Source organism: Lissotriton helveticus, chromosome 8 (genome assembly GCF_964261635.1).
Source record: "Lissotriton helveticus chromosome 8, aLisHel1.1, whole genome shotgun sequence".
Lineage (NCBI taxonomy): Eukaryota > Metazoa > Chordata > Amphibia > Caudata > Salamandridae > Lissotriton > Lissotriton helveticus.
This window is the reverse complement of record NC_136069.1, coordinates 194,927,625-194,951,866: the sequence shown is the minus strand read 5'-3', so window position 1 is coordinate 194,951,866 and position 24,242 is coordinate 194,927,625. Positions and strand designations below refer to the sequence as shown.

The following is a 24,242-nucleotide window of genomic DNA, read 5'->3' as shown; positions in this document are numbered from 1 at the left end:
CCTCAGGGCTCGGCCCTCAGCCCCACCCTGTTTAACCTTTACGCCTCCCCTGTAGCCACCATTGTTGAAAGATACGGCATCCAACTGGTATCTTACGCCGACGACACACAACTGGTCATCTCTCTATCACGGGCACCCGAAATTGCGGCACTCAACTTCAGTGCCTGCATGCAGGAGCTTGCCTCCTGGATGTCTAACAACTGCCTGAAGTTGAACGGCTCCAAAACGGAAGTGCTTGTGATGGGGGGGGGCCCCTCTGTGTGGACCTCGGCATGGTGGCCGGACTGCCTCGGTCCTGTTCCCGTACCAGGTCAACAGGCTAAGAACCTTGGGGTTCTATTTGATTCTGACCTGTCTTTTACCCCTCAAGTTAACAGGGTGGTTGGCATCTGTTTCGGGATACTTAAAAGCCTACGCAAAGTTCTTGATATGCTTCCAGTGGGTGCCAGACAAACGCTTGTGCATGCCTTGGTCACATCGAGACTTGATTATGCCAACCTACTCTACTTAGGTATTACGGCCAAAAATCTTAATCGTCTCCAGGTATTGCAAAATGCCACAGCCCGCCTGGTGCTGAGGCTTCCCAGGAGAGCACCCTCCAAAGCTGCGCTAAAGTCCCTCCACTGGCTTCCAATCCGTGAAAGGATTACTTTTAAAGCCTTAGGCATGTGTCATCGCATCTTTGGAGGTAGAGCACCCAGCCCTCTGAACAGCCTCATCACCCTTTACAGACCAGAGCGAATGCTCCGATCCTCGGGCACGGGTCTGGCTGTTGTCCCCAAAATACACAAAGCCCGAATGGGGGGCAGATCATTCAGGCTCCTAGCAGCCAAGAACTGGAATATGCTGCCCTCCGAACTACGGCTTGAACCCTCGGAAACCAAATTCCGTAAAGCCCTTAAGACCCATCTCTTCCGCCAAGCACTGCTGTAAACTCTCGTCTTCTTATCTGTAGACTCTTAGCGCGGGGACACGCCGGTGCGCGTAACCATGCGCTCTATAAATTTCCTAAATGAAAGTTGTTTATAGTACAGAATAGTATGCTTTCACTGTAACTCAAGTCCACTTTCTTTACAGACTTTATCTCTGTATTTAACAACAATTGTGCAAATAAATTTAATTGAATACAAAGGATTTATATTTAAGGTTATTGTATTAAATATTTTTGTTGTTGATGAATTTCCTAAATAAACATAGGTTCCTTTGTTCACACAGGGAGGGTTGTGAATCTGTCCAGCATTGTTAGTCAACAGACTTTAGCTGCTTGCAGCAAAGATCTCCAAGAGAAGTTTTGCAGTGACACCATCACAGAAGACGAGCTGGTAACACTCATGAAAAAGTTTGTTGAAGACACAAAAAAAGGAATTCACAACCAGGAGGGCTGGCCCGACGCAGTGTATGGAGTTTCCAAAATTGGGGTCAACATCCTGTCCATGATTCTAGCCAGGAAGTTGAACAAAGAAAGAGAAGCGGATGAAATTCGTATTTATGCCTGCTGCCCTGGATGGACACAGACAGACATGGGTGGTGATATGGCCCAAAAAACTCCAGACGAAGGAGCTGAAAGTCCTGTTTATTTAGCACTCATACCCAGTGATGTTGAGGAACAACATGGTACATTTGTTAGTAAAAGAAAGGTATTGCATTTTGAACAGCTTGAGAAGGAGGATCCTTATTTAACTCCTTCACCAAATATCTTTACCTCACTAAGGGCCAGATGTAGGTACATTTTATTTTCCGACCTCTTAAATACCGAGTCATACCGACTCGGTATTTCAGAGGTCGGAAAATAAAAATACCGAGATGTAGGTAATTGCAGATGTGCAATTACCGAATCGGAAACAGTCGGTAATTTCCGATGCGGTAAATACCGACCAGTTAATGCCCATGCATTCCTATGGGCTTTGAAGCCCATAGGATTGATTGGGCATTTACCGGTCGGTATTTACCGCATCGGAAAATACCGACTGTCACAAGGGTGCAGGGGGTGTCACTTTGACACCCTCTGGCACCCCCAAAAGAGACTCGGGTGCCATGTGGCAGGCATACCTGCCCTAAGGGCAGGTCTGCCTGTCATATGGCATAGGTGTGCATGCACACATGTGCATGCACACCAGAATCTGTATTTTACCATCAAGTATTATTTGATGGTAAAATACCGATTTTGTACTGCTTGTGGGACTCAGAAGAGTCCCACCTACATACCAATTTACCGGAATCCGTAATGTTACCGACTCGGTATTTTACATACTCGGTAAATTTACCTATCGGTAAATTTACAGAGTCTGTAAATTACAGGGACCTACATGTCAAATTGCTTTTACCGGGTGGTAACGGCCGAATTCGGCCGTTACCACCCGGTAAAAGCCTACCTACATCTGGCCCTTAACAACTACATTACAATTGTAAATGTTAATACATAATTTTCTTTAATATGTAAGATATGTTTACCACTTGCTTTATGTAATAATAAGCACATTTAAATTAATGATACCTAAAATTAGTAAAGCCGTGTTGCACTAGAGGAATTGTAGGGTTCCAAATATATACAAAAATAGTTTCATTACATGAATTTTGGTCATAGCTTGTAAATTACCATTGCCTGAAATAACTGTTGCTAATATGTTATTGAACTCATTTTCAGTGTAGAGTGGATATCCTTATAGTTAGTTTTTATTAAACAAAATAAATGGTTTGAATTTATATGCTGTGAACCCGTTTCACACGCTATCATTTTAAATTGGCTAGGTCCAGCATTATTCCTAAAGCAGATTTCAGGGCTCATTTGATAAAAATGACATTTAAGTCGCCATGAAATACATTTCATAGTTAGGCTAACAAGCATCGGTAAAGCCAATAGGTCTTGGCTGTACATAGAGATAAGCCTGGTGAGATGTGAACTCTAGTGGGAGAAAGAGGGAGGGACAGACAGAAGCAACCAGGAGGCCACACACACAGAAGAAACAGGTGCTGCAGGGGATGCATGGAAATGCAGATACAGACAGAGAAAAAGAGAAAGGTAATGCGCTCCCATCAAGTACTAAAACTTAAATGGTACACAAACATGCCAAAAAGAACAAGCATTTGCAATGCAATAGGTCTCGCGTTTACACAAGTGTAAGCTATTAGCATTGTAAATGACAATGCCTTTTATTGATGTTTTAAAAACAAAAAAATAAAATAAAAGGCATTGTCATTTGCAATGCCAATAGCTCAAACTCGCATAAATGCGAGACCTATTGCATTGCAAATGCTTGTTCTAAATGAAGTTCTGAATTGTGGAGCTCAGGTAAAACAGAATCGAAACGTTCAGGAGTGATCAATCCCCCTGCCAAGAGGAAACGTGCAAACTCACCCGGTGTGGCGGCTGGCTGCAGCGCGGTACTGGAGCACTCCAGCTCCTCCAAATATCTGGCAGCACGATGCGGGGCTTCCTCCTTAGGCAAAGGAGCCCTGCACTGCTATCTGCTGCTCTCCCGGGACTTCGCTCCCGCACTTCACTTCCTCTTTGGTGCCGGGGCTCCCTCTTCATCAAGGAAGCCCCGGAAGGGGACAGGCGCTGCGCTGCCTACACCGGCCACACGTGCGAGCCGCAGGACACGCGAAAGTAACCTGTACCCGCCTCCTCCCTGCCCGGATGTGGAGCTGCGCCTCCTTTCTATTTAGGCATTCCCTGCCTCCCAAGCCTGAGACAGGGATGTGAGCTGCTTGTTAAGACTTTAGCCCTGGTCTCCAACATGTCTAGACTTTTTCTGAGTATTTTGGAAATTGCGGTTTGGTCTGTTACAGCCTTTTTGCAATAGTTTACGTGTTCTATTGCTCTTTCTTTGGTTGCCAGGAACAACTTGCAGGCCATCTCCGGGCTGCTTTTCGCACAAGATTTCCTCGTTAATCTCCAGGGAGCGCGTGAAGGCAGTATTAAAATCAGCTGCGAGTGAGGTAATCACGCGGCGCGGAAGCCTTAGCTTACCCGGGGGATGAGGGCTCCTTGCAGGCGCGCAACACCCATTGGGCTCACGGGGCTTCAGCACCCCCCCACCCCGTCGTGTGTGTCAGCCCGGGGGGAGACAGCTTCGCAGGCTGGCAAGCAACAAGTTGCAGCCGCACCCGAATACTTAACAGGTCTTTGAAAGACCATTAGCTTGTAAATGAGGCTGATTTACTTGTAAATGAGGCTTCTTACAGCCACTCTGTCCGTGGTGGAAGAATCAGCCCCCCCCCCCCGAAATATTTTCTAGCCCCCTCCACCCCCTGTCCCCTTCCCGAAATTTGGCTCTAGTTGCCCGCCTGGCTCCTTGCGTTACTGCTCAGCCAGCATTAAAGGTGTGACTCCGTATTCAGATCACTGCTGGCCTCCCTCTGAAGGCCTCGGGCGCCCTTTCGAATAACTAATGAATAATAACCTGATTCAGAAATGTACCTGCTGATGCCTTCATTTTTGCTGTTCCTTAGCTCTGCCGAGTAATAGACGTTACTCTTCCCGAAATCACTGGCACTCAGTTTATTATCTTGGCGGCAAGAAAATCATGCTGAGTCAGCCCTCTGGTCTGGTCAAACGGTTGACATGCAGTTTTACTCACAGCAGTGAGTGCTTAACTCACTGAGCTATCAACTGTGTTATTGTGACACAGTAACATTCTGTAAATGTATGCGGTAAAAGCTAACGCCATGATTGACTGAGACAATCGGTTGTCAATTACTTCAAAGTGACTATTCCCACGTGTACACCACACATAGAGATATCCACATATGCCATTGGCGTCATCAAGAAGTAGCCAGACACTTTCAGGCTTGCTACCTCAAATTTTTCGTTGTGAAAGTCGAAAAGAAACTGGAAGTGGTGTCTACCTGAGAAGGTGTACTCCGAATCTCAGTTCCGATGGAAAAGAGATTTTCTTGCCGCCTTGTTTAAAGATGCTGTATGCCTCGGGGCCAGGGGAAATGTAGATTTTTAAGATTGTTACTGGAATGTCCTAATTTTATTAAAGACTATTGCGCTGTCCTTTTTGCTGTTTAATCACATAGTACGCTAGATAGTAACCGAACATAACACTAAGAACTACAATACCCAGAATACACTGGTGATGGACCGCGACTGTAGATAACAGGTGCTTCACTAAAAGGTTATATATAGAACCCCTCCAAGTCCACAAATTCCTCTTCATTGGGTTGGAAAGTCCGTTTAGTCGGTCCAGAAACGCAAACAAAACAAAGTCCATGCAGATGGCCATCCCCAGGAAAACCACTGTCCACTCTTTGGTGTCTCCAGATTCATCAAGCTGGTTGGGAGACTGTAGACTGAGTACAGAAAAAAATATTAACTTGCAGAAATAAAAGAGAGGTATTTAATAATATTGCATAGTCATATTGTAAACATTGAGGTGGGATAAATCTTGCCTCAGCGTCTTAAATAACAAGCATTTGCAATGCAATAGGTCTCGCATTTACACGAGTTTGAGCTATTGAACTTGCAAATAACAATGCCTTTTATTTTGATTTTGTTAACATAAATAAAAGGCATTGTAATTTACAATGTCAATGGCTTAAACTTGCGTAAATGCGAGACCTATTGCATTGCAAATGCTTGTTGACAATAATGTCATGTAAATACAGAATGGAGCTGTAGTAATCTACTGAGGGGGAGTGGGGAGGGAGAGGGTAACGGCTCCATGCAGACTACCAGGGACTGCTGGCGGCGAGAATCGTGATCAATTACTGGACACTGATTGGGTTGACCTGTGACATTCTCTCACGTGTGTTTCTGTTAGAAGTTGTATGTACATAATATATTATCTCAGTGCAAACTGTACACTTATTGCTAATTTGCTATGTGAAAGACGAACATATGCTGCCTGCCTCCGGGTTGTTGGCTAAATAGCGGTGTACAGATTACGAATACAAATAAAGGTTTTTGAAAAATCAAAAAAAATAAATAAATAAATACAGAATGGAGAGAAGGATCTACATGTTTTTGGGAACATGGAAGAGACTGGCTACTCTTCCTGATTTATCACATTCAAAAACACCCAAACGTCCCCATATTTCAATGGAGTGTATGTAAAAGGATTTGTATATGTGTATGTATATGGTATTTCTATCTTGCAAACCTAGCCAAAAAAGCATTGGAGTGCTATACACGGTCAAAGACAAGCATAAGGTCAATGAGTGATTGGCGAAATGGCTAGATTTAGGGTAGGTATTGCTTTGTGACGTGCTGTTCTTTAAAGAGGTGCGTCTTTAACTCTTTCCTAAACTGAAGCAGCATTGGGGTGGTCCTAATGGATGAGGGGATGTTGTTCCTGATCCTGTGTACATATATTTTTACACCCAAATGTCTATATTTGAACGCTGTGTAGGATTTCTCTATTCAAATTTTTCCATATTTCAAAATAGTGTAAGTGAATGGTTTTCTTGACCAGGACGACTATTTTACAAGTGGAGAAAAAAGTTGGAAGTATGGTCAATCCATGGGAATAAGTATGAAGGAAGAGGAGTAAGCATGGACATGTGGTATTTGTGTTAATTTCCAAGCAAATACATTTTTTTAAAAATTCCAACAGAAAGTCTGAAATCTCTGCAAATCATAGATCTACATCTATGAACTAAAGATTTCAGTTTACCTAAACATTATTTGTGAATCAGATAGACATGCCTAAATTATTTAAAGTTGCGCAGATACTCGTGCAACACACCACAATCTACTGATGTGCACACAAGCGTTTAGAACAGTAAGTAAATTGACACTATTTAATGCGCTGTGTTGGGTCACTCGAATGCCCTTGCAAAACTTTAGTTAATGTGGGCAATAGTGTCTGAACATGGACATGGTATAGTAGATGGTGATAAATTTCAGTGTCATCCATTTTCTTCTGATTCACCTATTTCTTGGGATGAAAGGCTACAGTGGGGATCCAATCTTTGAGAAAGTTGCAGATACTGTTAGTAAATCATGCACATCACCAAGGCTTTAAGGGGAAGAACCCATCTAAGCAATTCTGTCCAATGCCATAAAAATGTTGTTAATTCTTGCGACTTGGCCAGCAATCTACCTGCTGGGCATAATTTGGAAGGGCTTCCACATAAGCATATTTCTAATTTCCACTTGGTAAAGAAAAAAGAAAAAATATTTTTGAAATTCTCCATTTAGGCAAATTAAACTCTTTCGCTATTACATCTCCTTTGAGAATAACATGTTTACTATATTCCTTATATAATGATACTGGAACAAGGCGCACATAACATATATTTTCACATTTACTCCTCACTGATGGGAGAGTATACCTCTTAAGGCCTTTTTATACCATGAGTGATACACCCCGTATTATAGCTAGACTAGTTAGTGACATTATTCTAGCAATCAAAGTGAGCTTAGTGCCTGATTTGGAGTTCAGTTTTAAAAAATTCAGATTTTGGAGGAGATGCTAAATCTAATCTACAGTAGAATACCAGATACATGGACTGAATGACCTCCTGGCCTTCAGAAAAGCAATTAAAACACATCTCTTCTGTTGATTGCGGGGCTATGTTGTTCCTTCCTGTTCAATCACCCGGTCTGTCTTCTTCCTTCTTCTTGATGAGCGCCGGGACGCCCCTTCGCTGGGGCAGCCGTGCGCTATATAAGAATTTATAGTATAGTATAGAATACAAAGGCTGAATTCCTCAACATGGGGGAGACTATGATGAATTAAATTCAACTTTGGAATTTGGCATTTTCATCCAGAATTGCCCCCAAACAAACAAAATGAAATCTATATAGGCAGGCAGGTGTATATCACACTTGTTACACTGCTGTGCAAGTAGAATATATGAAGAGATACTTTGGGAACATTTAAATTCCACATATTCAGTGCCACTGGAATTATGCAGCAGGGAACGGCCAAATTGAAAGTCAGAGCGGACTAAATTATATGGCAATAAAAGGCAAATTATGCGGTGTAATGCAGCAAATTTTGTGGTAGTGTTACTTCATTGTTTTGTCATGTCAACACTTGTTAACACTGCCTGAGCATAGGTTGCACCTCATTAGTATCTGTTAAGCACTCAATGACTGCAATAAACAACAGAAAGGTGATCAGTCAACCTTTGCAAGGGGCCTTCCACTGCGCATCAACACGTGTTGCTGCATTTTTTTTAGCAACCTTTGAAATGGTTCAGCTAGAAACTTTTTTTGTTAAAGTCTGCAGATTATGCAGCAGAATATGGATTGTGCGGCAAATGTTGCAAATCTATAATTATGCAAAAAAAACTGCGTTCACACTATCGCATAATTTCAGTTGCCCTGCATATATTCCATGGATTTATTTATTATCCTCTTTTTAAAAAGTATGTTTTTTTTCCACTTGTGAGCTGTGCCTAAAAATGTTATTTGCAACGAGAGTAATGAATTCAAACTAAATAGCTGAATACAGAATGATACACATCACTAAGACATCACCTTAAATAGCGTAAGCACAATGGCTTGAATAACTGTACTCTACTATCACCGGTGAGAGCATGATTTAACAATATATGTGTGCAACAGTAGGTGTTGTGAAATAGAATGAGTACTCATGCACCCATTTTTTTAACAAAAACACTTAAGTTTCACTTCTTTAAATTGCAATCTATGTTTCATTGTCAACAGTGATGATTTATTTTGTGGGTGTGCATAAAGAGTGAGGATGATGTTTTACTTAACCATGCTGGGGTCTTTCAGACCCCACAAAACGTGATTGGTGTTTGCTGAATTAAAATCGTGGGCAACTGAAGAAGCGAGGATGGTGCCAAAACTGCAAAGCAGACCGACCCCGTCTACGGTCTTCAATATTACCCGGCTACAATTGTGACTGTGAGGAACAAAGCTTGCCCTGTGCTTTACTACTTACTTAGTGATCCACAGCCTAGCTCATCGCTGTTGTCATTGCAATCGTCAACGCTATTGCATCTGAAGAATGTTGGCACGCATTTCCCATTAGAGCACGGGAAAGAATAGGAGCCGCACTGCATGGCGGGTGGCTCGCTTGATGGATCATCAACACACGTCAATTGATTGGAGCCCAGCTTCATGCTGTATGGGCAGCCACACACCCTGTGCATGTTAGGCATGGGGTAGCAGAAATGGCTGCAGTCGCCATTGGGATGGGTTTGCCGATTGCAATAGTTGGAACCTTGAAAAGAAGCGCAGAAACAACAAGCACAAACATGCGCGCCTCGCGCGGTGGGGGGGGGGGGGAGAGGAGGGTGCCGGGTGCGATTCACTCGCGGGAGTGATAATTGCTGACAGATGGTGGCGCGCGCTCCTGCGAGTGAATCTCCTGATGTGCATGCGTTGTCATTGAAGTCACGCGTGCACGTGCTTGGCTAAAAAGCCAAAGCGACGGGAAAAGGTATTTTTGCCTTGTAGCGCATGCGCGCTGCGAAGGCAAGACCTAAAAAAGGGTTCCCTGACTTCAGCCATGGAAGGATACAACTCATCCAATCAGAGCAATGTGAGACTGGAGGGATAAAAGCAAGAATAAGGAGGGGGGGAAAACTGAGGTAAACAACAAAAGCATCCACTCATGAGCAAGAAGCTGACCCAAAGCCTCTCTACTCCATATATACAATGTATTGTAAACAATACATCTGTCAACAGATAGCTACAACTGTCTGTAGCAGAGACTACAAATGATACAAATCTGCAGAAACACCTTCAAACTCTCAGAGATCGTGTAGGCAAATGGTTCTACCAATGTAGTCTCTCCTTGTTAGTATTATTTTTGTAATGGTGTTTTACCACTTCTTTATTTTTAGTGTGCGTAATGCCAAACATCTTGCTATCAACATTTAACTTTTTATCTTACCTTGAGAAAGCCCGTGATGCTTGCTAGTCTTGACTTGGTATTACTCTAGGGACCAAACTTCTGGCTTTCAGAGAAGACAGTGCTCTATCTCTGTGGAGTTATTCACGAAAATTAATTACTTAAACCTAAAAATAAAACGCACACCTTGCAGTAGCAATGTAAAAGAAATAGTCAAGTCCAATACAAAAATAAAAAACATTAAAGAACAATACGTCAAAGACACAATTCGCTGTAAAGTCTTGTGAAGCTCCGGGGGGAAAAGCACAAGGTATAACTATTACAAAATGCAGAAGTGGGGCACTGCAACCAGCACTGAAACCCCCACAAATTGTGGTCAGTAAGTGAACTTATCATGTGCTACAATAGACAGCACTCCTGCTGCAAAGTGCAATCATGGACAAAGTCCAATAGACAACCCTCCTGCAGCACAGAATTGCAATGACGGGCAAAGTCCAATAGATAGCTCTCCTGCTGCAAAAGAAGCGCAATCACAGACAAAGTCCAGTAGGCAGCACTCCTGCTGCCACTCCTGCTGCAAAGAAACACAATCATGGACATAGTCCAATAGACAGCACTCCTGCTGCCACTCCTGCTGCAAAGAAACACAATCATGGACATAGTCCAATAGACAGCACTCCTGCTGCCACTCCTGCTGCAAAGAAACACAATCATGGACATAGTCCAATAGACAACACTCCTGCTGCCACTCCTGCTGCAAAAGAAGCGCAATCACAGACAAAGTCCAGTAGGCAGCACTCCTGCTGCCACTCCTGCTGCAAAGAAACACAATCACAGACATAGTCCAATAGACAGCACTCCTGCTGCCACTCCTGCTGCAAAGAAACACAATCATGGACATAGTCCAATAGACAGCACTCCTGCTGCCACTCCTGCTGCAAAGAAACACAATCATGGACATAGTCCAATAGACAACACTCCTGCTGCCACTCCTGCTGCAAAGAAACACAATCATGGACATAGTCCAATAGACAACACTCCTGCTGCCACTCCTGCTGCAAAGAAACACAATCATGGACATAGTCCAATAGACAGCACTCCTGCTGCCACTCCTGCTGCAAAGAAACACAATCATGGACATAGTCCAATAGACAGCACTCCTGCTGCCACTCCTGCTGCAAAGAAACACAATCATGGACATAGTCCAATGGACAGCAATCCTGCTGCAAAGAAGTGCAATCATGGACACAGTCCAATAGACAGCACTCCTGCTTCAAAGAAGCGCAATCATGGACCAAGTCCAATAGACAGCAATCCTGCTGCAAAGAAGTGCAATCATGGACACAGTCCAATAGACAGCACTCCTGCTTCAAAGAAGCGCAATCATGGACCAAGTCCAATAGACAGCAATCCTGCTGCAAAGAAGTGCAATCATGGTCAAAGTCCAAACACGGTGCCATATACAAGATGATTAAAAAATTGTCATTTTCTTTAGTCAGAGATTGTATTGCAAATACTAATTTATTTGGCGTGAAAGATTTATTGCAGGAATATACTAATAGAAAGAGAGTATCACATTTGGAAATATAAATACAATCAGAACAGTGCCCAATGCATTCTACATAAAGGAAATACAGATGTTGATAATGTGTTGTTCAGTCCAGCCACATCATTAACAATGTGTCAATTTATCCGGGCACAGCCAACATGTATTTCGTCTTTATCCAATACTTCCTCAGGGCTTTAAAAGAGTAGTCAACAACCTGTATCTTAATGTGTATTACCATATAATGGTCAAGTGGCAATGTAGACATTGATGATAGGTAACATCGAGTGCTCAAGAAAAACTGTGTCAATGTGATGCCAGGTAGTAGCTCAGTGTATACAGAGATAGATAATCAATACTGTAGAACAATTTACGTTTATAAACTGATGTGACTGTTCTAACCATGGAGGACTGAGGAAGTGAGCACCAAGTGGTCAGAAAATGCAATATTCGCCTTTCAAACAGGGAAACATATAGCTACCCCTCCACCCTACGGCATTTCTGTGTTTTACATGGTGACCATGTATAACAGGGTGGGTACATCTGTACCTGTCATAGTAATATACCTCTAACCACTCTTTCTGTCTATAATTGTATTTAGAAGTGTGTATATTTTTAAGCAGCATGCCAAAATATGCCTGTGGTTTTCCACACTGCAAACATAAATCTCTATAGCAAAAATAAAAATGCATATTTCTTTTAAATAGTATACCTTGTCTCTGAAACGGTCTTCCGAGAAAGATTAGGGTACTTATTGTGTTCAAAAAATTAATTTGCTTGTCCCGGGATTCAACATTAAATTTATTTCAACTACTCTGGATGACAAGTAGGTAAGTAAGTAATTAATTAATGTTCGATTAATTACAATCATTGCATGTCTAAAAACTCTACGTTGCAGTTACATGTAACAGAAAACAGAAAACAACAGTTAATACGACTGGTGCATTGTTAATAAGTCTTTTTTTTTTTTTAATGCAGTCAATAATATTTCATGGATAGTGTCATGGCGCCCTCTAAGCCAAGTTAAAAGAAAAAATTAAGAGAAGGCAAAAGTTAGTTCAGATAGTTTTAACACCTTCAAGCAAGAAAGAGAGCATCCAGGATTGGAGGAGGAGAGGAATAAAGTGAAGAGTGTAAACTAGTGGGGCATCGCGCTGCTTGGGGTTTAGACTGCTTAGCAGATGGGCACATCAGGATGGACTGATGGACGCCCCGGCTGCCACTAGGTGAGGATTACCAAAATGGTGCCAGAGGCTAGAAGGTGCAAGGCTGGCAACCTGCAGAGCATGGGGCCGCATGCCATTGGGAGTGCTGCGTATAGCCCTTGGAGTTGTCAATGCTAGTTGACTGCTCTCCTGAAAGCTGAGTGCCGAACGTGTGGTGTGCAGCCATGGGCTAATGTCCTCCTGTAGCGACTTCAGTGAGTGAAAGTCAGATAGAGTTAGTAAATGTTTCCAGTCTAGCTAGGGTCCTTGACGTATTCCTTGCAGCGCCTGATGCAGTTACACCGAAACAAAGGGAGAAGCAGATGGCATCGCTCGTCTGCCTGTTTGGGGCAGCAACACAGCAAGCAAAGCCAGGATTCTTTGGGGTAGTTGGATAGCCTGCATGAGATTGCCTCCTCATGGGAGGGAAGTCTGATATTGGTAAAGCAATAAGCCTAATTTAGAGGATTTTCCTGCAAGCCTTGCCTGAGAGAGCATGTTGAAAATAGGTATGCGCCTTCCCCGGGTGTAAGATGAATCTAACGTCTCAGTAGTGGGGCTGCCACAAAGTCTTTTGATGTCCCATTTAAACAAGGTTATTAACCTGCCTATTCAAAGCTTTTTTCGAGGCTGAGAATGGAATTTATTGGGTATGCAAGCTGTGTGCCCTGATCTTCAAGCTGCTAATTTCCGTTGCTAACCATGTTTGCCAAGGAGAGCTCTCCTCTTCGAAGACTGATTTCAGATGGTGTTTGAGAGAGGTCTCTGGGGCCCAGGACCCTGAGATAACACTTTATTAAGTCCTCTGACACACAAGGTCTGGGCTCCGGAGGCTCAGCTCCAGGCTCAGCCTCGTTTTTAGGTCTTGCCTAAACAGCGCGCAAGCGCTGTCTCTCCGAGACTTCTAATAATCTGTATCAGGGGTGAAACTCCCGGGTAATTTCTCCTGCCGCTTGCCATTTGTTAACAGTGGCACTGCTCTTAATAAATAATAAATCCACATTTGTAAAGCGCACAATCACCCGTAAGGGTCTCTAGGCGCTGGGGGCCGTCGGGAAGATTAAGCAAGCTATTGCCCAGAGTCACATGGTGCTGGGCTAATCTGCCGCCGGTGCCGGGGATCGAACCGTGATCCCCAGATTCCGGAGTCAATCGCCCTGGCCGCGGCGCCACACCTCTTCTCGATAGCACACCTCTTCTTAGCAGGCTTATGGTTGGCTGTGGATGTGATAAGTCACTTCCGTTTATTCCGGAAGCAGCACCGCCTAACTACATTTTTCGTCTGCTTTCGTGTTTCAATTGTGTCTGAGGAGAACTTTTTAAAAGATTTTTGCAGCACAGCACTGCTGCGGTGAGGGGAACGGCCACCTTGTCCATCACTCCTGCGGTGAGAGGAACGGCCACCTTGTCCATCACTCCTGCCGTGAGGAGAACGGCTTTCCATCGCCTCAATCCAGCGCCGTGAGGTGTACGGCTCTCAGTGACACTGCAGCTGCGCCAGGAGGTGCGACAAAAGCACTGCTACAGTTACGCAACAATACGCCAAGCCCGGGCCAAGGGCGTGCCCGTCTGCGCCCGTCCGTGGCCGGTAGAGGCTGGGCCATACCCTTTGACTCATCTCAAACAGATCCAGCTGTATGGGAACATTCCCTGGTCAGATTGATTCTAAAATCACAGAACCAAGACATTTTAAGATCAGCTTATCGGTAACTAGGATTTTATATTCTAAAGTGTTCTTTTATTGATCAGCCATGAGCAAAAGGAAGCTACCTAACAGACAGGGGGGCTCGCAGAGGTCTAATGTAGCTGGCTCAAGTGGGACTATAGATTCCTTTCTGACGAAAGCTGCTAATGTTATTACAAAGGAAATAGCCCTTACTGAAAAAAGGTTATCTATGGAATCTGAGAAATTAGTTCTGGCATCAGCGAGGGAAGATGAAAGGCTGACTATTAGTGGAATGATTTCACTGCCAATGTCTGGAACAACATCAACAGCAGGTCAATGCGAGGAGAAGGGAGCACCGAGCTGCATTTCCCTTGCAGTCTTAACTTTGGGTGAGGACTCGGGCAGCCCACCTCCCAAACGAAAGAGAAAAGGCGGCAGAAGAATTTTGAGGAAATCACTGCAGTCTCAAACTCTCAAACCCCCTGTTGCTTGTACCTGTGAATGTAAAATTGAATTGTTGCTGAACAATCTTACTACTAAGCTGGGGTCTTTGACTAAGGACTTGTTGACGCCCATACTTTAAAAAATGGATGAAATGGAGCTGAAATGTAATTCTTTTATCTCCATGCATAAACCATGTCCCCTGTTAGTAATATAAATACAAGTGGGAGGGGCAACACCTGTTCAGAACCTGGTGGTGTAATCCAAGTGCCGCAGAGGAACGTCTACCAACATAACACTGCACCATCTCTAATTAGCAAACCTAGCATTAACTACATCAACTAGAAAGTTGGGGAGACTGCCACTGCTACGCCCACGGCCCACACGGAAGATCAAGTAAAAAGTAAGGTGGGCCCATCATCCACACATCCCTCCTCAGCCCCAAACATGGCCACAGCCAAAAATGTTAGTACCATCGACCTTTCCCCCGAATCAGCGCCTCTAGTAGCCATCTTAACAGGGGTGCCCACACTTACCCCTTGTACCAAGGAAACAACTCTAGATCTCATGTACAAGATGGCTCATTGGTGTAATAACAATGTAGAAAATGACCCACAGTTCATTGCTGACATCATTATGGCCAGAAGGGTGGGGTGGGTAGGCCATGGGACTAGGAAAACTGTGGAGGGAGACTGTATTATTGTCAATTTTAAGAATCTAATACAGCCAAGAGCAATGGTAGGCTGTCAAGTCAGGGATGGTACTAAGTCCCGAATTAGAATAGCCTCTTTATTATCTTTTTAACCCCTAAACTGCCCCCAAGAAATTCCGATTGGCAGTGTCCATTCAATCCCCATCAACAAAGAAATGCGAACTCCGGGTTATTTTTGACAAACTGTTTTTTGACCTTTAGATTGCCCGGCGAGCCTTGATGAAAATGACTGACTATCCCCTGTGGTTATAAATACCCCAGGCATGCAGCTGTTATTAAACACCTCAACTAACCCATGTGTTTTTGTGCCCACACCTCCCCCTTTACCACTGCTGAATAATGTATCTACACTCACTTCTACCCTGGTTAATTCTGTAGATCCTACTGTGAAAGTATTGTCCTGGAATATTGCAGGCCTTAGGTCTAAACAGGGTAACATTGTTTGGGAACAGTTTCTTAGAACACATCACATTATTGCTTTAGAGGAAACATGGGAACCTGAAAAGAAAACAAGTTACTTACCTGTAATTTTGGTTCCCCAGTATTGGTAACTTTCATAGATTCCCATGCTTTGTATCATTCCCCCGTCGTCGGAATGGGAGTTTTGGAAAACAGAAAATACCATAGCAGTAGTTACAAAAGAGAAAGAAAGGCCTAGGCCTCATCTCATTTTGTAGCATATCGCCCTCTTTTTGTAAAAGAGAACAAAAAACTGCAACAACCAAGCAGGTCAGCCTCACCCCATAGAACCCTCAGAGCCTCAGATTTTCATAGCCGTTGGGTAACAGTAACCACCTCTGCTGAAGGCTGAGCTTTCCCAGGGGAGGCGGGTGGGCGCATGGGAATCTATGAAAGTTACCAATACCGCGGAACCAATGTTACAGGTAAGTAACTTGTTTTCTTGCCCCAGTATTGGACTTTCATAGATTCCCATGCTTTGTATCAGAGTAGCTAGCATTAAGCAATAAATGCATATTTTGCTACATGTATATTAGCATATTACAGTATAAGTATTATCATAGATAGTAGATACCCTTTGCAACCATAGATAGAAAACATTATCAGATACAAAATGTGCAATATAGGAAGGAGGGATAGAAGGGAAAGCTCACCGCTTATTGGAAGACGTTCCTCAGGACTGCTTGTCCAACTGCTGCCTCACTCCTTGTGGAAGATTCCAAACAGTAGTGCTTCGTGAATGAATGGGCACTGCTCCATGTAGCCGCCCTACAAATGTCCTTGAAAGGAACACCAGAGAACAGAGCCGTAGAAGATGAAACTGATCTCGTAGAATGAGCTTTGATTCGTCCTTTCAGTGGCTTTCCTGCCACTTGATGACAGAAGTGGATTGTGCTGGCAATCCAACGTGATATCCCCTGCTTTGATAGGGGCATGCCTTTCCTTGGAGAGCTAAAAGCGACAAAAAGTTGAGAAGTCTTTCTGAAATCTTTCGTGCGTTGGAGATAGAACTTTAGGCATCTTTGGATTTTCAAAGTGTGGAGAGATCTTTCAGCCAGAGTTGAAGGCCGAGAAAAGAAAGACCTTAGTACTACAGGTTCATTCAGGTGAAAATCCAAAGGAACTTTTGGGATAAATTTCGGATTTGTCCTCAAAATCAAAGAGTCATTTTTGAACTGTAAGAAAGGTTCAACAATTGTGAGAGCTTGAAGTTCTCCAACCCTCCTGGCTGATGTTATAGCCAGAAGAAAAGCAATCTTCCATGACAAAAATGTTATGTCCGCTTTATGTATAGTTTCAAAAGGAGCCCTCATGAGATGGACAAGGACCAGGTTGAGTTGCCATATTGGAGGAGGAGGTCTAACCGGAGGGAATGCCCTGAATAGACCTTTCAGAAATTGTTTGATCACTCTCGCGGACCAGAGAGAAGGGCCAGAGGTTGTTCGTCTGAACCTAGAGATCACTGCCAGATGCACCTTGTTGGAAGAGTGTTGAAGACCTGACCTGGTCAAAGACAAAATGTACGGTAAGATCCTATGAGGAGCTGAAGTGAATGGATGAAGATTTTCCTTGTGGCACCAAACACAAAAACGCTTTCATTTTGCTCGATAGGTTCTGTTTGTACTTGGGGCCCGAGCTTGAGCTAAAATTTCTTTGCAAGCTTGAGGGATAGCTAAAGTTCTGAACTCCTGGTGCTCAGGAGCCAAGCTGTCAATTGCAGAGAACTCGGGTCTGGATGCATTACTGGGCCCTGGGACATCGTCAACAGGGTAGGAATGGGATGCAGGTGAATTTGTTGATCCTGAGACAGAAGGAGGAGCTCTGTGAACCAAAACTGGCGGGGCCAAGCTGGAGCTATTAAAATCATTGTGCAGGGTTCCGTCTTGAGTTTCCTTAGTATTTTTGGAATCAGAGGAATTGGTAGAAAGGCGTAAACAAATGCTCCTGACCAGGCTATCGAAAGTGCATTCCCCAACGATCCTTGATGGTGATACCTGCTTGCGTAAAAGTGGCATTACTTGTTTTCTGGAGTCGCGAACAGGTCTATAAGAGGAGTGCCACAATGAGAGAATATTCTTTCGAGAGTTCTCTGATCCAATTCCCATTCGTGAGAGACCGACCTTCGACGGCTCAATGAATCCGCCTCCGTATTGAGGGAATCTGGCAGATGTTCTGCTGAGAGACATATCTGATGATGAATCGCCCATTCCCAGAGCACCTGTGCCTCCCTTGAAAGAAGTTTGGATCTTGTTCCACCCTGCTTGTTTACATAATGCATGGCCATAGTGTTGTCCGTACGGACCAGGACTGTGGAATTCCGAATTTTTGGAAGGAAGGCTTGTAAATCTAAACGAATCGCTCGTAGCTCCCGAAGGTTGATATGGGAGGTGCGAATCTCTGGAGACCAGTGGTCGCTTACTTGAAGATCCTGTAATACTGCCCCCAGCCCTCTAGAGAGGCGTCTATGGTCAGAACTACTGGAGAAGGAGGAACCGTGAAAGAGAGACCTTTCGCGATATTGCCTTTCGTAGTCCACCACATGATTGCCTTCTTCATGATAGGAGTGAGCTTTATCCTGTGGTCGAACGAGCCCTCCGCCTGACGCCATTGCAAGTCTAGTTGCTCTTGCAGGGGGCACATGTGAAGCCTGCAGTGCGGAAGTAAGGCAATGCAAGATGACATCGATCCTAGAAGGGATTTGTATTGACGGACCGAAAGAGTTTTTTTCCTTTGTAATCGGTTGCCAGAAAGCATCAGTGTGTTCTGTCTCTCCTCTGAAGGGAAAGCTTTGCAATGAGTTCTATCCAGAATGGCACCCAGAAACCTTGCCGACCTGGATGGAAGAAGGACAGACTTGCTTCTGTTCAGACCTAGACCCAAGAGACTGAAAAGTTGAATGCAATCTTCGACTGCCTTTGTAGCTGCTTGAGAGGATGGGGCCTTTATCAGCCAATCGTCCAGGTAGGGAAACACCTGCAGAGACTACCTTCTGAGAAATGCTGCTACTGGGGCCAATACCTTTGTAAATATCCGCGGCGCGGATCTTAGTCCGAAAGGTAAGACCCTGAACTGAAAGTGGCTCTTGGCTACTGTGAAGCCAAGATACCTCATGTGGGCCGGATGATTGAGAACATGAAAGTACGCTTCCTCGAGATCTAGAGTTGCCATATAATCGCCAGGATTTAGGAGACGCAATATATCCTGGAGAGAAACCATCCGAAAAGAGAGTTTTATGAGATAGGTGTTGAGCTCCCTCAGGTATAGAATTGGGCGCCACTTTTCTTCTATTTTGCGAACCAGGAAAAACCTGGAATAGAACTCTTTCCCTCGTTGGAACTAGGGAACCGATTATATCGATCCTTTGATGAGCAGCTGCTGAGCTTCGAGACGCAGAAGATTCAGAAGTTTTGATTCTGTGGCGCGAGGGGCTCTGGATGGTGGAAAATCTTGAAACTCTAGAGTGTGGCCAAATTGTATGATGTTGAGGACCCACCGATCCGATGTAATAATCTGCCAGTTGTGGAGGTATTCTGATATCCGGCCCCCCACTGATGTTACCGGAGGGGGAGGAACAAAAGACAGAGCCAGGAAGCCGCTATTGTCGTTTAGAAGCATCTCTCCCCTGACGTCCCTGTCGTCCTCTTGATGGTTGACGAGAGAAAGACGCCGATTGACCTTGGCGTTGCGAGTATTGGGGCTTGTACGACTGAGAAGATTGCGAATAAGAGGATAACGTTGTTGGTTACCACCTCTATACGATGAAAAACCTCTTCCACCCCTGAAAGGCACTTTGCGGTATTGCAATGTCCCAAAGGACCTTGCTGTGTCTGTGTCCTTTTTGATGTCTTGAAGGGCATCGTCTATATGTTTCCCAAAAAGCATTTTTCCATCATAGGGTAAGTCCAGGATCTTATTTTCAACTTCCTGGGGAAACCAGGTAGCCCGAAGCCAGCCCTGACGTCTTAAAACTGCTGACCCTGCCAATGCTCGAAAAGCAGTGGTGGCTATATCCATCGCACAATCTATAACCTCCAATGAAGACCGTTCTCCTTCCTCAAGGATCTTCTTGGCGTCTACTTTGTCACCATCCAGAAGTTGATCAACAAACGGGGACAAATCGCACCACATTTGGCGATCATATCTACCCAGGATTGCAAGAGCATTTGCAGCTCGAACTAGAAGACTAGACATTGAGGAGAATCGTTTTCCCACATTGTCCAGGCATCTACCCTCCTTATCTGGTAGTGTTGTAAGGGGCGCTGATGGATTCTTTGACTTTCTTTGAGCTGCCTGGGAAATAACTGAGTCAGGCTTCGGCTGACCAGTCAGACAAGCGGGACTGTTTTCTGGAGCTTTATATTTTTTCTCCAGCTGCGGAAGAACAGGGATGACTGTAGCCAGATTTTGCATCACCTTAATCCCTTCAGACCACACATGCTCAGCGATTGGGATTGAACGGATGGACTTCCTGTAAGGTTCCTTAAAATCATAAAGGAAGCAACTTTACTGTACGGTCGTGATAAGGAGGCCAAACCTCTTGGACGCCCTGTCCATAAGGTTATGGAAACATCTGATGTCTGCTGGAGGAGAGTCAACGAGATCTGGCGATGGCGAGGCCGGATCTGGAATGACATAATCGTCCCAGTCCGGGACCTGATGTACATCATGCTCTTCATCAGATGAGTCATCATCATCATGAATAGCTATAATTTCCTGGTGGCTCTCTCTTGGCTCCGGCTCCAAAGGTCGAGACACCTGAGGAGTCACTGTAATTGATGAAGTGGCAGGAATTGATGAAGGAGGTGGCTGCATTTGCTGCTCAGAAGCTTGAGACGGAAACCTTTTCTTGTAGTCTTGTAGCATCATTTGTAAGTCCGTTATAAGAGAGGAAGGCATTGCCACCATATCCTGATGAGACTGATGCTGAAGTCTCTCTTGTTGATCATAATGGCGATCTTCAGTATAATAATCGTCAGAATCTGAATCCTGATATTTCACCTGAAGTTGGGACGGGCTATAAGCATCCCCATAAGGACTACCCTCCTCCTCTGACAGTTCTTCCTCAAAGTGTAAAGTTGGAGGCAAGGGTGTCACTCTGCGAGGAAATGTCATCTCAGGAGTGATCTGCTGCCTTCTTATCGATATCTGGACTCGAGCGCGTCGTCGACGGGACCGTCGACAGAGAAAGGGCTGTCGTCGACGATGGACTGATCGTCGACAGTATCTTCAACGAGCTCATCGTCACTCTCTTCACCGCCGTCGACGTCGTCCTCGTCGACGTCGTAGCCGTCGACACTATCGTCGGCGTCATCGTCGTCGACGTCGAAGATGTCATCATCATCGTCGACAAGGGGACAGGTACCTGAAACGTCGACGAAGATAACATCACAGCCGCCATCGACGAAGCTCCCGTCGACGGAGCTGTAACTGAAACCAGGTGCACTTTCGATGTCGTCGTCGACGTACCTGAAGTTTTCGTCATCGACGGACGGTTCTTTCTATCTGATTTCCCTTCCTGAGGGACAGACGCTGATTTCTTGAATATCTTTCCTTTTCAGATGGTGGAGAAGCAATAGAAGGCGTTTGTTGTACCTTCTTTGATGGTTGTACCTCAGCAATTTGACCCAGCCTCTCCTTTACACCTCGGTGAGATTTTTTGAGACTGGGCCTTTCAGACTTATCAGAGGTCTTTTGTAAGGCCTTAACAGGAAATTCAGATGAAGTTGAAGGGGAAGACCTACCCCTTTTCCTGGATCTTCTGGAGGACGCAGCTGAGGAAGAATCCTCACTGTCAGATGACAGAACCTCCTTAAGAGACTTCATCTTCTGTAACCAGTTTAATAAACGGCCTTCCCTGTCTCTCAAGGTCTTGGTGGAGAAGGTCCTGCAGATCTTACAATCCTTGGCTTTATGATCAGGGTACAAGCAGTATATACAGTCTTTATGCTTGTCCTCAATGTACAGCCTTTTCTTAGAGCAAGTAGCACAGGCTTTAAACAAAGCTTTCTTTTCCTTATCAGACATTGTAGAGTAGGAAAAAAAAGAGAAAATCCAAATCTGTAGAGAAATCTGAGCAGAGCTCAGTGGAGACTCCCTTAGCACAACGTGCGGTGAAAATCTGAGTCTCTCTCAGGAGGGTTCTATGGGGTGAGGCTGATCTGATTGTTTGTTGCAGTTTTTTGGTCTCTTTTACAAAAAGAGGGCGATATGCTACAAAATTAGTTGAGTCCTAGGCCTTTCTTTCTCTTTTGTAACTACTGCTATGGTATTTTCTGTTTACCGAGGCTCCCATTCCGACGACGGGGGAATGCTACAAAGCATGGGAATCTATATAAGTTCATACTGGGGCAACTGTTTTTACCTAGATGGTTTTAGCACGTTTTGTAAAAATGCTGTCCCCTCAAATATGGGAAGAGCCAGAGGGGGTCTGCTTTTAATGTTCTCACTAAAGCTCTCTTATCAAGCAAAATTGATTGATTGTCGCTCACCCAATGTGTTACCAGTGGCATTGTGACACAAGATTTTCCCCACTCTCTTAGTGGTCAATTTTAACAACTTGCACACTAGATCACATGAGATGGAACATCTCCTAGCCATTGAGGCTTTATTAGAAAGCTATGGGGAAGGAAGTCAAGCCTACCATGACACACTAATTCTTGGGGACTTCAACATCCATCAGTGCAGGCTCAATTGTATTCCCACAATGGAGAAGGATGACGGGCATGATGATCTGTTTAATCATTTTGAGCACACACCATCGGGTATTTATTTAGAAAGCCTTTTTTCAGACCACAATTTGTTATGCCTACAGCAATCAGATCCCTCAGCACTGGCCCCCACCTATGTAGGCAGTGGTAGCTCTAGTGTTATTGATTTCACCATGATATCTGTATCACTAGCACCATTTGCCAACAACCTAAGTGTCACGTGGAATTGCCTTACTGATCATAATCCCTTAACACTGGATGCCTCCCTTTTGGCTGCATTCAAGGTTGAGGGCCACAAGCCGAATCGCTAACTAAAATATCAGCACTAAACATCAAGCTAGGAGACTGAAGTGGGAAAGAATTACACCAGTGAGTTTTTTAGATAATCTATATTCAACCTGTGCACCGGAGTTTCAAGTGCGTATGGACCCTGCTTCACAAGACAATGACACTCTTGAAGCTTTTGATAGTATTATTAAGCAGGTGGCAACTGACTTAACCTCTGATTCTGGAACAAGTTCCCCAAATACCAACAGGTGGTTTGACAGCATGTGCTCAGTTACTCACAAGGAACTAAAACAGGCCTTGATGCAAAAGCCAAGGGACGTTATATCGATCAGGCGTTGCAGGAAGGCCTATAAACTTGCAATCTAGGCAAGGAAGAAACAGATAAGGGAACAGGCATGGAAAGCACTTACTAAAGCCAGCGTTTTGGCCGACAGTACTAGATTTTGGTCGGTGGTTAATAGTTCTTACTTCTCAGATACACCTAATTCCAGTAGCGATTGCACAATACCAGCTGAGCTCTGGGTCCAGCGTTTTAGTAATATCTATAGAGATACAAATTTGGAATCTCCTGTGGGACAATCAGTTCCCGGCTTACCTAGTAACCCCCTTAATTTTAACATAGATGAGGTCCAAAAAGCCATTGTTTCAACCTCAGCAGCCAAAGCGCCTGGGCCTGATGGTGTACCCGCTGACCTTTATAAAGCTGATCCAAATATTTGGGCCAAGATTTTAAACCATGTTTTTAACGTAGCGTGCACAAACGGTTTTCCCTTATCATGGGCCAAGGCTGTTATAGTCCCTGTATTTAAAAAAGGAGCTTGGGAGGATCCCGCCTGCTATAGACCAATTTCTCTTTTAGATTCCTTGGCTAAAATACTGGGGAAAGTAATTCTGAGTTGACTTACAGGATACCTCGATCAGGCAACTTTATCTCTGACCTGGAGTATGGGTTTAGGCAGGGGAAAGGGACCTTTGACCAGTGCCTAAACCTACATCTAGTTATTGGAAGGTACACCTTACATCTGGCCTTCATGGACCTAACCTCAGCGTTTGACTATGTCAACAGGTCTAAGCTGTGGTTAGTGTTACGTGATCTAGGGATAGAGACGGAGTTAGTGTCCTTTTTGCACACTGCCCATGAAAACACCACAGCAGCAGTAAGGTACAACACAGATGGTAGTTTGACTAATTCCTGGGAAGTAAAAAGGGGGTCAGGCAGGGGTGCATTCTGGCACCACTGCTGTTCACACTTTACATTAACAGATTGGGTGAAACCCTAATAGCCTGTTGTGAAGACATCCTCAGAGCCGGCTCCAAAATGATACCTGCACTTCTGTATGCAGATGATACAGTTCTGCTGGCTAGAACTGCATTGTGTCTAAAACGTCTTTTAAACTGCTTTATTGAGTCATTAGCTCTAAATACGAACTATAAGAAAT

General features: G+C 44.3%; 2 long non-coding RNA genes across 4 annotated transcripts in view; one reads left to right on the top strand and one right to left on the bottom strand.

Annotated features, from left to right (window-relative positions):
• LOC144772517 (uncharacterized) overlaps positions 1 to 1,348 on the top strand; it is an 88,477-nt gene extending 87,129 nt beyond the window's left edge. The window contains exon 3 of the long non-coding RNA XR_013599789.1: positions 1,216 to 1,348. This is a non-coding gene — a long non-coding RNA (uncharacterized LOC144772517). The remainder of the gene's footprint in view (positions 1 to 1,215) is intronic.
• The window catches only part of LOC144772516 (uncharacterized), a 434,413-nt gene that overhangs the window by 37,555 nt on the left and 372,616 nt on the right, over positions 1 to 24,242 (bottom strand). The gene's annotated exons all lie outside the window — the stretch shown is intronic.